The sequence below is a fragment of the Triturus cristatus genome, chromosome 10, assembly GCF_964204655.1.
Source record: "Triturus cristatus chromosome 10, aTriCri1.1, whole genome shotgun sequence".
Taxonomy (NCBI): Eukaryota; Metazoa; Chordata; class Amphibia; order Caudata; family Salamandridae; genus Triturus; species Triturus cristatus.
In genome coordinates, this window is record NC_140593.1 from 983,054,966 (window position 1) to 983,072,545 (window position 17,580).

Consider the following 17,580-nt stretch of genomic DNA (forward strand, 5'->3'; position numbering starts at 1 on the left):
CGAGAGTCAAGCCAGCCATCTTCAACCACGAGCCAGCCTGGGTCCCTGATTCATCTCGCTGAAAAGCTCCAGAGGTCCAACTTCCATAGTTTGACCGGGAGCTTGACAGAAGTCAAGTCAGCGAACTCTCACCGAACCTGAACTGGTGGAGAGCATCGAGGGACCCTGGCAGAAAATGTTCCAGGAATGTTTTGAAGTCAGAAGGTAAAAACTTTGCTTGAGGCCTACTGCGATGGGTAGCCACACACGGCTCCTTTGCGGTCGACCTGAAACTTTTACTTTGTCCCGGTCTAGCGTGACCAGATGTCCCAGTAGGCACTATAGGTGTCTATGTGCAAAATAGTGTTAAATCATTGAAAATTCATATTCCTGGTTCCCTACGTTGGATTTGTTTGTTTTGGTGTCATTTCAAAGATAAAAATATTTCCTATTTTTATAAATTGGTGTTGGATTTTTTTTGTGTGTTGTGCATTACTTATTTACTGAATTGGTGTTTTCAATGCTTTACATACCAATCTCTGCAGTTATACGCAAACAAATGATGGACAGAATGCTGAATAAATCATACATTCACCCCCTGTCAAGAGGTCTGGGTTAAATCCATTGTTCTTTTGCTCACCATGCCACCCCAGTTTAGACCCAGCCATATGCAAATTTAGTCTTGACCCTGTGCCTCATGGGAACAGTCCAGACCGAACTGCCAAGCCAGGTCCTCCCTGGACCGGAAACAAGCATCCTGGGATCGGTTTCTGGGTATTACCCTTCATCAGTCAGGCTAGCTTGAATTCAGTGGCACAGTGAGCAAGGAACTCACGTCTGGGCATACCCATCCCACTTAGGGTGAAAAGTGCTACACAAACAAATGATGGACGGAATGCTGAATAAATCATACATTCACCCCTAGTCATGAGATCTGGGTTAAATCCATCGTTCGTTTGCTCACCATGCCACCCCAGTTTAGACCCAGCAATATGCAAATCAGTCTTGACCCTCTGCTTCATGGGAACAGTCCAGACCGAGCTGCCAAGCCTGGTCCTCCCTGGACCGGAAACAAGCATCCTGGGACCAGTTTGTGGCATGAGAATAATTTAATGAGACCTATTCTGCGCCTTATACTGTGTAAGTGGCCTTATTGCCAGTGGTAGATGCATATTTCCCACTGCTAATAGTCCACTTTCCAACATTTGGTGGAAGAGGTGGGATGAGGACTTGTGCGTAAAAGTACACCTTTCAGCGAAGTGAATTAAGATTTCAAAAATTGCCTTTGAACACAACTTTTGAGTTTGATTTTTGGAATTTGGACTACACTGTTTTTAATCCATTGTTTAGATTTTTCCAGAATTGTCTAAGTCTGTTTTGTTAGTCGTTATAAACCAAAACTAGGAATACCATGGAGCTAGACCTAGCTAACCTGCCTAAACTCAAGATGGCTGAGCTTAGGGTGCAGTGTAGACTTAAGGGGCTGTCTGCTTCCAACAAGGTTAGGGAGACAGGGTTGCTTAAGTCCGTGAAGGCCTGGGCTGGGGTAGCTAAGGAGATGCAAGGGGGGAAAGGGAAAGGTTGACCCACCCCAATGCCCCCCACAGGAGAAGGGGGAAGATGATGCCCCATCCATTTTTTTCTAGTGTTAGCCATGTGATTCCAGATTGTAGGAAGGGGCAGGGACCCCTACTCTGGAACCAGCCCTGTCCCTTGCAGAGAGGCAGCTTGAGGCCTAACTAGCTTCTATTGCCTTAGGAAGGGAGAAACTGGAATTAGCTAAGAAGAAATGAGAGAGGGAGGAGGCGAAAATAAATGGTGGCAGTGGAAATGATGAGGAGTTTGAGATTTCCAGGTGTGGTGGATTTGACCACAATCTTCCCAAGCGTAAAGTAACCAAGTACACAGAGAGGGATGACATTGATAAGTGGCTAGCAGCCTTTGAGAGAGCTCTTAGGATTAGTAGGGTCCACTCTAAGTATTGGGGTGCACTCCTGTGGGAGTTGATTCCAGTAGCTGGGAGGGATAGGCTTCTGACCCTGAGAGGGGATGATGCAGAATCATACCAGCAGACTTCAGAGCAGTACAGGGTGAAGATCAGAGACGCCCAGAAAGTGAGTGCAAAGTATTGGGTAGACTCTGTAGATGTCTCAGTGAAGGCACTGGAAGGCTGGATTGTTGGTAACAAAGTTGACACATATGAGGGATTGTATAGATTGTTGTTGAAAGAACATAATTTGACTCTTTCTGCTGAAGAGAAGTTTCACCGGTACCTAGTGGACTCTAAGCTGACAGACCCCAGAGAGCTGGGGGAAGCAGCTGATGAGTGGGTAAGAACCCAGGTTTCCAATCAGCGCCAGGGGGGTGACCAGAAGAAAGGAGGACAGGTCCGTCCCCAGGAGAAAGCCCAGGGAAAAGTAAGGTCAAAAACAGAAGGAGTCCTCCAAAGAGCCACAAAACCCAGAACAAGGAGGGGAGGCCCGAGCCAACCCAAACTCAAAGGGAGGGGGTATCAGGAAAAAATGGTAGGTTCATTGATCCCTCAATGGTGGGTAAGTGCTTTGACTGTAATCGGCCAGGGCACAAAAAGGGAGATTATGTCTGCACCAAGAAGCTCCTCACTAAGGGGCCATACCCAGGGATTTCTAGTGTAAGTGTGGGGGTAGAGAGTGCCCCAGAGAGAGGTAATAAAAGGTAAAGATGCTGTTGGACTTGGCCCTTTTTGCAGGGTCATCCCTGAACTTTTTGCCCTCCTCCTATATTTTGGCTGACCTGTTTTTTGTTGGTTTTATGATTCTAGGCACTTTACCACTGCTGATCAGTGCTAACGTGCATATGCTCTCCCTATTGTAAATTGATGTGTGGATTAGTGATTCCATGATTGGCTGGTTTGGTTTACCTGTCAGACCCTAGTACAGTGCACCAGGAGTGCCCAGGGCTGGTAATCCAAATGCTGCTGGTGGGCTTGAAATACTGTTGCGCCACTGTTGTGCCACCCACAGAAGCAGCCTGTAAAAGTGTGTCTAAGGCTTGCATTACAGAGCCTGTGTGCAGTCTGGTACTGCCATGTTGACTGGGCACGTGCACCCACTTGCCAGTCCCTAAACCTTCCCTTTTCTTCATATCAGACACCCCCATAGTAGGCCCAAGGGCAGGGTGCATTGTAAGTATAAGATAGGACAAGCCCTGATGTGTGTGGCATGTCCTATTAGTGAATTACAGCCATTTTCGTTTTTCACTATTGCAAGGCTACCTGTTCTCCATAGGCCAGAATGGGCAGTTTGATTACTTCACCTTATAATCCTAACTGACTCAGGGAGCATGGTAGAAATTTGAGTTTAGTATGCCTGAACTCAGAATGATAAAATACATCTTTTAGTGAAGTTGGTTTTAACATTCTGTGTTTGAAACTACCACTTTTAGAAAGTAGGTATTTTCTTGTCTAACCATCCAAACCTGTCTCTGCTAGGTTGTGTATTCCTTGTCTGGAGTTTGAGTGACAGGGGCTGGGTGATTCCAGGAGACAGGGTGAGTCATCCCAGTGGTGAATAGAGAGATCTGCAACTAGATGGGAGGGAGGAGTTGCACCTGGGCCCTAAATAGGGTTGTGCCTTCCCTCCACAATGCTTGCTCCACCTCCTGTGGTGCATCTGATGTCTCTGCCCTGCTTTCTGAAAGGAAAGAAGGAGTCATGTAAACAAAGTGCTCCAGGACTGACCAGAACTGGTTTGGACTAGGCAAAGGCCTCTCTGCATTCAGGGAACAAAGAGAAACTTAGTATAAAAGATGGGTCCCAAACCCCAGAGAATTAGATCACTTTTGGACAACAACAAGAAACCTTTGCTGAGGAGAGGAACCAGAAGAAACTGAGAAGAGACTATCCCTAAGCATAAGTGCTGCTTGGGGGATTGGCCTGCAGTGGTTGCCTGACTGCCAAAGAAAGGAACTTTGGGTGCTTTATTTCAACTTGTAAAGGATCTCCAAGGGCTTGAGAGAAGAGCTTGCCTCCTGCTGAAGTCTCAGGGACAACAGACTTCCACCCCTGCTCCCCAAGAGTTCTTTGGAAGTGCCTGCAGTTGTGTTGGGCCTTCTGAGCAACTGCGTGTCGCAAGGAGCTGGAAGCGTCTCGCAACGAGGAAGAAGTGTGTCGCCGTTGCAGCCGCTGCCATCGCATGGAGGATGTCGCCGCTGTAGCTGTCGCATTGCACCGCAGAAGCGCCTTGCATCCACGGAGAAGCGTGCCGCCGTCGGAGCCGCTGTCGTTGCATCACTGAACAAGGGTGTCGCCTCTGCAGCTGTCACATCGAGCGGAAGAGTCTCGCATCGTCGGAAAAGAGCGTCACTGCCCAAGCCGCTGTCGTCGCATCACGGAACAAGGGTGTCACCGCAGCAGCTGACGCATTGAGTCGAGCCTTCTTGCAACATCAGAGAAGCATGGTGCATCAAGAAAAAGATGACATCTTTATTTCTTTGCACCAAAATGTCATCGCATCACGGCGTTGCTCGCCGCATCGCCCCGGAAGGGCAGTAAGGAATCAACGCATCACCATCTTTGCAACACTTTTGTTGCCCTGCGTGTCGCATTAAGATCTAAAAAGAACTAAGCAAATTCTACCATTTTAAGTACAGTATTGTGGATTTTTGTTGTTTGTGGTCTAGTGTTAAATATATATAAAGAATACTTATTTTTAATATACAACTGTGTGGTGTCCATCTGTAGTGTTGTCACTGGATTACTGTATGTGTTCACAAATGCTTTACACACTGCCTCTGAGATAAGCCTGTCTGCTCACGCCATGCTACCAAGGGGGTGAGCAGGGGTTATTTTAGGAGTGTACCCCTTACCCTGACTAGAGGCAAGGGTCCCTATTTGTCACAAGTGCCTAGCTGTGCCAACTAGAGACCCCCAAATCTAACAGTTGCCTTCAAGGGATTTCATTGAATAATCGGAGTCAAATCTATTCAAAGTAATTACTTGTTGGTCTATCCCCAACTGGTGGCTGACTATTGAATAATCTAAAACATAAGTTTACATTTTTTTTAATGCATGGGTATTCAACAATAGATAGTTCTCAGATACGGGTATGTCTTCCTTTCAATGATAAACAATTTAATATAAACAAAATTAAAGAGGGAACATAAGGGTACAACAAAACACCATGATACAAATTATAAAACCTTCAAATCATGAGTATAATCATCTATTCCAAATTATATTAAAGGTAAAGAATCTGAAAGTAATAGACAACAATTCTTAAAAAGCAACCAATGCTGAAGAAATAGATGCATTTGTCGACGTTTCGGTCTTTTGTGGCAGATCTGTCCGTCAGACCATCTTCAGGACGAAGAGTAGGTTGTAAAAGTAGTCCCTAAAATCTGGTCAGGCACTCGTTTTTGGACCAGAAAGGTCACGTTTTGGTTTAAGACTTTCAAGGGGGCTTGTAAATAAGTTCCTACCAATATGGACACTATCTAGGAAAGGCAGACGTCTCAGTCCAAGTATTAGTGGTGAAACACGCCGTTTAGTGCAATCGATCGATTTTCAAAAGAGTTACGTCGTTACTCCAAACGCGTTCCGCTTGCAATTAAGCTAGGGGCTGCTAAGAACCTGAGTACATTTGACTTGACTTCAGGCTACTGGCAGATTCTCCTCACAGCTGTAAGAAAGGAGACGTCAGCATTCTCCACACCAGAAGACATTATCAGTTCAAGGTGATACCTTTTGACTTAAAGAATGCACCTGCCACCTTCCAGAGGTTGGTGTACAGGGGCTTGTCTGGGGTTTAGCAGTTCAGTGCAGCTTATCTGGATGATATATCTGTAAACAGTTCTACCTGGGGATCACTTAAGCCACCTTAGTGAAGTGCTTCAGGTCATGCAGCAGTAAGTGCCAAATAGGGCAGAGTTCTGTGGTGTACCTGGGCCACTTGTTAGACTAAGGGCATGTAGAGCCTCTCCGGGGGATGGAGCAAGGACTAGTATAAAAATAGACTTGCTCGGATGCGATCCTCTCATAAAACTTGTAACACTGTATTAATTATGTTTTGTGTAAACTAACGTACACCACAATCCATATTCTCGTTAGAATGATGCTTTCATATGTGTTTTACTAACAAGTAACTCGAGTGAAACTTAAAAATGGCTGCTAACGCGGGAAACTATACTGCGCATGCGTCAACTACATCTACGTAGTATGAAGATTTTTTGCTTGAAGGGAAATCTTTGCGGCTGCGTAATCGTATCTAAAATAGCCGCTTGAGAGCTCACATGCTAAGCATCTGCCTTGCTGAAACTAAAACATGCAATTTACTAAATGCTAATGCGGGGAGAGCTATTATAAGTAATTGGGATTAGAATAGAGTTAGCCGGCATATAGTAAAATCATTTTATTTTGTTTTTGATATGTTTCTTTCTGACCCCTCTATTAGTTTGTATTTGGGCTTGCATGCGATGCTAAAGCCGATACTTCACGTGAACCCTCACGCAGGCGCAGAAACAAAAGCCAGAAGCCATAATGCTGTCATTGAAACCCGTCCAAATCCAACTTGTAACATGTCCTGGGAACCTGATGGACATCCGCAGTGCTGAATGGAAACGAACGCTAAATGTACACATTGTTGTTGATAAAAATGTGAATACGGGTGGGAAATAAAGCTTGGGAAAAATAAATTATTGGGCGGGAATAATAAACAAAGAACTAAAGAAAATTATTAAACTTAGCATGGTGTGATGATCATCCCCCCTTGCCTGTCCAATCAGAATTAGGAGTTTCATAACGTCGAAACATTAAGGGGTGGTACATGCCATTAGAAAAGTATAATTGAGGTAGTTTAGTTAGTTAGTTAGGCTTGTGTTGCTGAGATGCTGAGAGACCGGGATACTGTCCGCGAGCTGAACGAATGCCGAAGAAAATCAAATTGCAGAACTTAGAACCTGAACCGAATTAAACTAGAAGAAGATCGCGAAAGAATCGAGGAGGGAAAATAGGTAAAGAATTAGAAGAAGATCGCGGAAGAATCGGAAGGAAGATAGTGTCAGAGAGGGGTGCGACGCAGGCGTTGGATCTAGACGAGGTCATCTATTGTGCCCTGAATCCTGTCCTGAACTTTTGACACCTGATCTATCCCAAGCGACCCTCCCAGCTCCTTGGCCAAGGGGTTGGTTTTCACACCATCCTAGGTAATTATACTTCAGTGTAGTATGTCATTGTACTTCTCTCTCTGTCCTCTTTTTCCTGAGCACTGTCATTGAATGTCTTGTTAGCATAGATAACTGACTTATTGATTCAAGTGTTTTTTTCCTTGGAGAAACGGAGTTCTTACTGTATTCATTTTTTGCTCTAATGAAAATAACTAGATAAGCATTTAAAACTTTCTAGAGTCTGTGATTATTTTAAACCAGAAAGAAAGATCTATGTCATTTCACCATCAACTAGTTCCAGCTAAAAGGTTCATTGACCAGAGGAAAGAACTTTTTGATCAGTGAAAGATTAGTTCAATCTGACAGGTAACTAATCGTATAAAAAAAAGCAACTATAAAAAATTGACCCCCGCGGTATCTACTAGCCTATGTGAATATGTGAGTGTTATGGGCCCAGGTGAGTATATGTTAGTTGAGTACCTGAGGTTGGTAACCCGCTGGATCACAGGCTAAGATTCTATTTTGGATTGGACAGCACCTGTCACCTAGCCATAGGTCAGGGCATTCCTTGGTCGGACTAGGCACAACATATAGAAGGTGTGTTCAAAACTATGGGACCAATGTGGCTCCCCTGACAGAACTGACTTCTACGGAGGGGTTTGTCCAAGTGGATTGTGAGAACTGAAGTCCCAAACTTTGAAGGATCATCTTGGAGCTTCCAGGCCCTTGGATTGGGTTTTGGACTCTTTGGGACCCCCTGAGGAACTTCAGGAAGAAGCTCCAGAAGTTTGGAGAACCTTGGACCAACTCTGGAAAAAAGATCCATAAGTGAACCAACTCAACCTGGCACCCCAAACCGCCGACTCCAAACGGCAAGCCAGCCTGCCCTTCTGGTTTTTCTTGCTGAAATGCTCCGGAGGTCCAACTTAAAGAGTTTGACCGGGAGCTCCCTAGAAAAATAAGCTGGCGAACCTTCACCGAACCCGGCTTGGTGAATAGCATGGAGGGACCCTGGCAGAAAAAGATCCAGAGACGTTTCTAAGTCCGAAGTTAAAATCTTGACCAGATCCAACAGAGAGAGTCAAGCCGCCCACCTTTAACCGCGAGCTGGCCTGGGTCCCTGTTTAGTCCCGCTCAAAATCTCCGTAGGTCCAACTTCTATAGTTTGACTGGGAGGTCGTCTAACGTCAAGCCAGCAAACCCTCACCGAACCCAGACTGGTGGAGAGCATCAAGGGACCCCAGGACAAACTCTCCAGGAAAGTTTCTAAGTCAAAAGATAAAAACATTGACAGAGGCCTACTGATGGAACAAGGTTTCGCATAAAAAGAAACTTGCTTGTATGCAATCCTCTCGAATAACCTGTAACATTATAATCAACCTGTCTGTGAGTACTAACAGTGCACCACATTTGACATTTGTTTCCAGGGGAAGCTTTCCGATGTGCTTCACTAATAAATAATCTGAGTGTCCTAAAATGGCTGCTAAAATGCGGGAACCCTTCTGCGCATGCGTCTACTACATCAACTTAGTATGATGTTTTCTGTCACTTGGGGTGAAAAATTTGCAGCTGCGCAATAGCATCTAGTATGGCCGCTTTAAAGTAACGCACTAATGCACATGCCATGCTGAAACTAACCTATGCAAGTTTTACTAAGCTATTAATGCAAAAGATTTATTAAGTAAATGAGGTTAGAATAGAAGTAAGTGGTATACAGTGAATTCATTTAATTTTGTATTCCAACAGTTCGTATTTGGGCCTTGGAGGGTGTCTGCGTCTTTGTTTCCTTGTGGCTTCTACGCATGCGCAAACGTCTGCTTGTTCTGAACAAGTGAAGTAAATTGACTGACTGACAAACCCTAAGCCCAGCAAGGACATGGAAAACCAACTCTTGACTGTACGAGAGGAAGAAGAAGCAACAATGTAAAATAGACTTATCGATCCACATATGAAATGCTTGTGGGAATAAAGCTTGTGGGTATTAAAATTAAGGGGCGGGGAGCTAGACAATAGACTAAAGAAAAATAGTGCACTTAGTATGGTGTGATGTCCTCACCCCACTGCTTGGCCCAATCAAAATTGCAGGTGAACATGGAATTGAAACATTTGGGGGTGGATCATACATTTGAATTGGTATAACAGAGGTAAGTTCTAGATAGTTAGACACATTTGATGCTGAGATACTGATGCTATGCTGAGATGCTGCCCAATTTTGCTGCAATCTGACTGAAGAATCCAACACTAGGGAAAATTTGCGGAACAACCGAGGAGGCACACATAGGAAGGGGTCCGGACGAGCCCGAGCTGGAGAGAGTAGCACCAGAGAGGGGTGTAACGCTGGTGTTACACTAGAAGAGGTCACCTTTCCCTGTCCTGAATCCTTGACTCTCTAATGTCGGGGTCCTCACACCATTCTAGGTAAATATAACTGTAGGGTAAATGCTCCGTACTTGCTCTCTGTTCTTTCTCTCCTCAGGTGCTGTCATTGCAAGAATTTATTAATGCAAATTGATTATGAGCTAACTGTACTATTTTCCTGATGGAGACTTCTGGTATATCCACGTGTCTCCTAAATTGACTCACAAAATTATTAATTCAGATACATTTTTTAAACTCCTTCTGAGTCTGTGGTTCTTTAAATGAAAGTTAAATCCATTGTTGTTTTTCCTCCCTATTCTAATCTACTACTAGATCTATTGAATTGTTCATTTACTCAGGAGACAGGAATGGTAAAAGTATTGGTGGAAAGGTTTCCTAGGTTAAAATAAAATTGATGACCAGTGGATATATGCCAGCTCATTGCATACATGAATATATATGGGCCCAAATGAGTGTTGTGTGTATGAATGTGTAGAGCTGGTAAACTCCGCTCCATCAGTTTTACTTGGTAGCAGAGGCATGGTTAGTATAGTTAGTTAGGTGAGGAGTGTATTTGAAATTGGAATTATTGATTTATGTTTTAACCAAAACCCGTTATGTATTATTTTATGTTGTCTGGAAACTCCCTGGAATATTGAATAGCGGGTGGTGAGTGGAAGCCACACTGCATTGAGGTTATTGGTCTGGATCGAGAAAGTGCTGAAAGTTACGAAGGACTGGAAGCACTAAATTAGGGAAAATTTCTTGTATGTTAGTGAGAATAATTGGTAGCAAGGAGTTTGTTGGTGAAATTTTGGTATTATATCACCTAGAAAGGGTAATACTGAAGGAGTGGAAGGTTCTCAGATGCTTGTGTGAAGAGTGAGCGGAAATGTTTTACTCGTAGTGTGTGAAAGTAAGAGGAAGGGTTTTACTCGCAGTGAAATAAATCTTACTATTCTTTGAATTAGTGGGTCGTACACAATAGCGAATGTTATACGTTGTTAATTAATTAAATTTGTGTGAAGAATTGTGAGAAAATATGTTTTCGCATTACCTTGTGAAGGAGGGGTCAGTTGCAGGTGCTGCACTGAGGTCACTGAGAGCCGCGGTGGGATTGGTTGAAATAGCGGGCGTGTAGTTGATGCGAAATTGTAAAGGTGGGTCAGTAGTAAGGAGTGAAACTGGCGTCACAGAAAAGCCGCACAAGCATTGGCTGAGTGAGCTAACAGTGTAGAAATTGATTGGACTACAGAATAGAAACCGCACTGGTATTGGAGAATTTTATTTATTAAAGCAAGCGTCTGATTGGTCATCAAAATAGAGATCCCGAGAATAATAATAGATAGAGGAGATTGCATGTACGATCCAACATCAACAGGGACTCGACCAGATAGAAGGTTTGTAGGGTTTGCTTACGAGCAGTACCTTAATAAGCACAAGCACGCAATGTACGGAGAAAAAAGAAAAATGACATTTATGCAAAAGGTTAACAATTATTTCAAAAAGGACAAACACATTAAGAGTAGAGAGGGGATTCTCATTCCTCCTCCAAATACGCCTGCATCCTACATGATGGCGGAGAGAGGCTATCATACCTGTGTATGGTTAGAAAATTGGGTAGAATACACCAAAGATGATGGAATATTAGCATTTCCTGAGTACGGAAGCTTTAATGGAAGAACATTGTACAATTTAAGAACACAAATGAATGAGTTAGAACCCAGATCTAGATTGACTCAATATGAGGCTTTAGAAGAATAGGAAATGGAAGCCTTTGAATGTGATAGACGCCGAAGCAACAGGACCTTAAGCAAATATTATCCGAAATTTCCCCGGTCGACTAGAAACAGTCAAATGAAACAATTGAGACAGGCCATGTTGGCAGAAGGTTTATATCCTGTGTTAACATCAGAAGAGCAGATAGGAGGTAAATGTACAGAGAAAAACAAGCACTTAACCATGTTAGGTAGTGGAGAAACAGAAGAGGGATGCCTGGAAGACATATTGATGAAAAGTCCTCCACCTTATAATGATGAATTCAATAGAATGACCCCTAGTGCCCCAATGATAGGAACACCTTTGGTTCCCCAGTTAGTACATGACACCACAGATAGGGTACTTCAAGAAAAAGAAAGGGAAGAGAATAGCTCAGATAAACGCACATCCTGAAGCATTGACCATACCAGTGACAATAGGTTCAGTAGTTCCATTGTATGTAGAAAAATCAAATTGTCCTATAATTCCTGTAATGCCTATGCCAAGTATAGAACCTAGAAAAGAAAAGGTAATAATAGATGATCAAGCAAGTGAATGTGAATCAGTAATATCATTGATGGATTTGACCATACGGGAGCCGATGATGGAAACCCCGAAAATAAATTTGCCCAGTTGTTCAAAGGAAGTTAGACTAGAAACGTCATCAGGAACTAGAAGTGCCACAATAGTAACCCCAGAAGATATAGAGAGATGGTCTCAAGAAATAGAGAAGCCAAAGTCACAGCCAAAAATATTAGACATGTTTAAATTGAGAGTAGAATTGGAAGAAATGGTTGCTGGAAATGTGGGTCTAGACAGGTTAAACACATACAGTGAAGAAGAATTACTGTTTCTTTGTAGAAGCATTACACAAAATACAAAGGCATTCCATGAAAAGCTGACAAATCTGGCATCGGAAATGGGAATTGACATAGGGAAATCAAAGGTGCTGCAGAAACCATATAGAGCAGACTCCTCTGATAAGGATTTGGAAAACATGAATGTGTCAGGAAGAAAGTTGCAGATTAGGGAATTCTTATTTCTGTTACAAAAGTGGGGAGATCTTGAAAGATGGAAAAGTTAGATGGGCTAATAAAAAGGAAGAAGCACAGGTAAATCAAACGACATCTGAATATGTCATGAGGGAAACAGAAAAAGCTGAAAGGTTGTATCCGATGAGAGAAGTACTCGGAGGGGGGTACGTACATGTGCCATGGAATAGACAGGATATTTTGTCTTTTACGAATGATTTCCCAAAATTGAGAGAGAAACCAGTGGAGTGGTAAAGACAAGTTGAGAGAATTTTGAAAGTTTCAAAGGTTTTATTGAAGGATCTGGATGGTCTGTTTGACATAGTAGTACCTGCAGATTTGTGGACAGAATGTAAGATTACTGTGGATTGGCCTAGAGAGGAATATCCAAGAGACTCAAAAACAAGAGCCCCGTCAGAGGATGTAATGAAAAAGTATCATCTGGTAATCACCTTTCTAAAGACCGATTGGGTAAAGATAGACAGAACAACTCAAGAAAAGGATGAGTCTGTACACGCCTATTACGAACGTCTTTTACAAGTGTTCAAACAATATAGTGGGTTCGAAAGTTTAGAAAATAAAGACATGACTCATTTTGTGTATCAATTTGTGTCTGGGCTGAGATAGGATATATCGCAAATGATTAAGCAGCACATGCTCAGCTGGAAATCAAAGCCCACTGACGAAATTTTAAAATATGCAAAATATTGTGGAAACGAAATTGATAACAAGCGAAAAGCTTTAGAAGAAAAAGTAACGTGGGCTCAAGTAAAATTAGCTGAACAGCAAGAGCTCCAATTAAATAAACAGTCAGAAAATCAAGTAAGAGCACAAGGTCAAGGAGATAATAATGGGGGAAAGCCACGGGGTAGATTAAATCGGGAAGAGGCAAAGAAAAAATGTCCTTGTCACAGGTGTGGGAAGTTGGGGCATTGGAAGAACGAGTGTAAAGCTATACAAGTTAATAATGCCCCAAATCAAAATTTAAATCCACAGACACAGAATGAGGTGTTAATGAGTCATCAGCAACAGGGTATAGATCTTCAGAGTCAATTGCCACCTGCCTCGAAGTCAAATTTTGTGAGTCAAGCCAAGTACAGTGTGGACTCCGGTTTTCCAGAAGGAAGTGGTAAGAAAAATTTTGTAACATCACAGTTTCTTTTGCAGGACCCCCAAATTGATAATGATCAGGAATGACGGTGCCTGAGGGGGTAGGAAGGGGAGTGCGTACTTGGCGCATCCCTACCGGTAGATCAGTCAGGTCCATACATAGAGGGTAAAGTAAAAGGAAACAATATTACCTTCTTGTTGGATACTGGTGCTACCAGGACTACTATGAGAACAGCAGACATTCCTAACCTGCCCCTCTCGGGAGAGAATATACAAGTTGTAGGTGTTTCAAACAAATGTATTAGCACTCCAATTACAGAACCCATGGAGGTGTGAATTGGTAATTTTAAAGAAATGCATAAGTTTGTGGTCTGTGACTCAATCCCTGTAAACTTGCTTGGAAGAGACCTGTTGTGCAAAATGAATTGCACTATATTTTGCACGTCGGATGGTGTTGCAATACAAACCCCAGATGAAGATGGAGTGTACAAGTTCATGTTAGCTAAACAGGGAACAGAAGTAAATGCCTAACAAAAAATGAATGTGTGTCCTCATGTAATGTAACTGGTGCTATGTAAAGTGCTCTGATACCTGATTGGGTTCGGGTCAAGTTTGAGCTATATAAAACTCTGCAACAAAAAAAATGAATTATATTCGATGATGACACAAAATGAATTACCTGCAGAAGTCAAACTGACTGTTAATGCAGAAATATGGGATTTTACTGGAAAAGAAATAGGATTAATGGCAAATGCAGATCCCGTAAAAGTGACTGTGAAAGAAGATGCTGTTTACCCGAACACCCGACAATACAAAATGAGTCCAGAAGTAAAGGCAGGTGTCGCAGCAGAGATAGAGCGATTGGTCGAACAAGGTATCCTGAAAGAAATAATGAGTAGCCCTTGTAATTCACCCATAATTGGCATTAAGAAACCTAACAGAAAATATAGGGTGGTTCAAGACCTCAGTAAAATTAACAAGATTGTTATACCATGCTGCCCAGTAGTGCCTAATCCAGCTATGATTCTTTATCAGATACCATGGAAAGCAGGATGGTTCACAGTGATCGATTTATGTCACGCATTCTTTTCTATTCCCTTGCATCCAGATAGCAAGTTTTTATTTTCGTTCAAATTTGAAGAGCATGTTTATGTCTGGAATCGTGTGCCTCAAGGGTACATGAAAGTCCTTCAATCTTTAATCAGATTCTCAGAAGAAGCCTTGAATCTCTTGTATTGCCCAGAGAGTTAGTCCTGGTGCAGTATATTGCTGACCTATTGGTGGCGTCAAACACCCGAGATGACTGTGTTACTGATTCAATTGCATTGTTAAATCATTTGGCAAAGGGTGGACATAAAGTGTCCCCTGAGAAACTTCAGTTTTGTAAAAATTCAGTTAAATACCTGGGACATAAAATAGAACGAGGAGTTAGAAGGGTGACCTCTGAAAGAATCAGAATAATAGGACAAATGCAGTTGCCACGATCCCAAAAAGAAATAAGAATGTTCTTTGGAGTTGTAGGGTATTGTAGGCAGTGAATTGTAGGGTTTGCTTTACTAGCCAAACCTCTGATACAAATGACCAGAAAGAGAGCAAAGGATCCTATAGAATGGGATGAGGAAAGTATAGGATCTTTTAGAAAGTTGTGCGAGTATTTGTGTGAAGCACCCACTTTAGGCATGCCCGACTATTCAAAAGAATTTGCATTATTCTGCTATGAGCGGGGTAATTGTGCGCTTCCAGTTCTAACACAGAGACACAGATTAATGAGAAGGCCAGTGGCATTTTTTTCTGCTACCTTGGATCCTGTGACCTGTGCATTACCAGGTTGCTTGAAAGCTGTTGCTGCAACTTGTGTAAGCATAGAACAGAGTGAGTCAATTGTGATGGGACACCCTGTCAAGGTGTATGTTCCTCATGCAGTGGTGATTTTACTGACCAGGACCCGAACACAGTACCTTACTCCCAGTAGACAGACAAAATATGAAAGAATAATATTGGGAGCTGGAAATGTGACAATAGTGAGGTGGACTGTTCTTAATCCAGCTACCTTGCTTCCTGATCCTTACGAAGAAGAAGTGAGAGAAATTAGGTTGAGCATGAATGTCTTGATGTGATTGAACTTAGCACCAAGCCACGTCCTGACATACAAGAAGAACCCTTGAAAAATGCTGAGCATTAACTGTTTGTAGATGGCTCATGTATGAGACATGAGGAGGGAGGATTGAGAGCTGCTTACGCTGTATGTACATTAACTGGAATAGTCGAAGCATCCTATTTACCAGAGGTCAGATCTGCACAAGTAGCTGAATTGATCGCTTTAATTAAAGCATGCAAAATTGGGAAAAATTGAGAATAACCATATTTAATGACAGTCAATACGGTTATGGGGTTGTGCATGATTTTAGCCAACTGTGGATACAGAGGGATTTCCTGACTTCCTAAAGGGACACCAATTAAAAATTTAATTTTTGTTAAAGAATTACTTGAGGCATTTCAATTACTAAAAGAGTTGGCCGTGGTTAAGTGTGCTGCTCACCAATCAGGAAATGACTATGTGACAGCCGGTAACCGATATGCTGACCAGGTTGCCCAACATTGTGCAAGACATAAAATTGCCTTAAACAAGCAAATCAAAACTTGTGGAATCAGCTGCCAACTTATGCTACTTGCAGGAGTGGGAACCTGGAAGGAGGTGAAAGATCTACAGGACGCAGTAGACATGAGAGAAAAGGAAGAGTGGGTGAAAATAGGATGTCAAAGAAGGACAGAAAATGGTGTGTGGGTTTATTATGATGGCAGACCAGTCATGCCAGACAGTGTGCTTGCACCAATGGCTAGAATGTACCGTGGAGACACACATGTGGGCAGGGATGCAATGATTTGACTTATCAGACAAGATTGGTTTAACGCAAAGTTCAGGAAGGTAGCAGAGAGCCTTTGCCAGAGATATTTAATATGACAACAAATGAACCCCGGCAGGAAAACTGTGGTCTGCATGGGAAAGATTGGAAAGGCAGAGGGACCTTTTGTGAGACTTCAGTTAGACTTCATTCAACTGCCTGCTTGTCGAGGGTTGAAATATGTGCCTGTCATAGTTTGTTTATTCTCAAAGTGGGTGGAAGCATACCCGACCCGAAGAAATGACAGCTTGACAGTGGCCAAACTTTTATTAAGAGAACTTATTCCTGGATTTGTTTTTCCAGTAACGATTGAATCAGATAGAGGGTCTCATTTTAATAATGAAATAATTTGACTAATCTGTGAAGCGTTCAACGTCGAACAAAACTTGCACTGCGCTTACCGTCCAGAGGCTTCTGGAGTGGTAGAACAATTGAATGGCACAATCAAGTTAAGACTCAGAAAGGTGTGTGCATCCACCCCACTGGAATGGCCTGATGCTTTGCTTCTTGTTCTGATGGAACTCAGAAGTATTCCAGTCAAAAATACTGGATTGAGTCCCCATGAAATACTCATGGGAAGAGCAATGAGACAGTCATTTATACCAGGACACAAGCTGTTGAATATAACTGATGACATGGTCTTGGAGTATTGCAAAGAGTTGGCTGACAGAGTGCGTTCTATCTCTCATCAGGTTGGGGAAGATGCTTTCAACAGACAGCTGAGCCACTCGCATGATCTGAATCCTGGTGACTGGGTAGTTGTGAAGAATCACACTCGAGAATCGTGCCTGGCACCAAGGTGGGATAAACCGCATCAAGTTATATTGACTACCTCAACAGCTGTAAAGTGTGCATGGTTGCCTAATTGGATTCATGCAAGCCATACCAAAAGGGTACCAGCTCCTGAAGAAGAAGTTACAATTGAAACCAGAAATCGATGGTGCTGAAGGTTGTGCAGCTGAAGAACTTCCTATAGAAGATCCTGAAGTAGCTGCCCAAGATTAACCGAGCACTTATCAGGACGACTGGATCCCAGTGGTGGACATACCTGAAGTACTTATAAGAACTAGAATTCAAACACAGTTAGATAGACAGGAGAAGAGTGATGACCAGACAGGTATAGAAGAACTCGTTCAGAAATGTAGGGAAACGACTGATAGGGAACCTGAACAGGAACAGCCAACACAGTTCATCCTACCCTCCCCAGCATGTCTCCTGACCCTGACTACAGAATCTCCCCTACGCCTTTGATCTCCTCCCACCTAGCGCCTCCCACTGACTGGGAGACTGGTACATTCCCA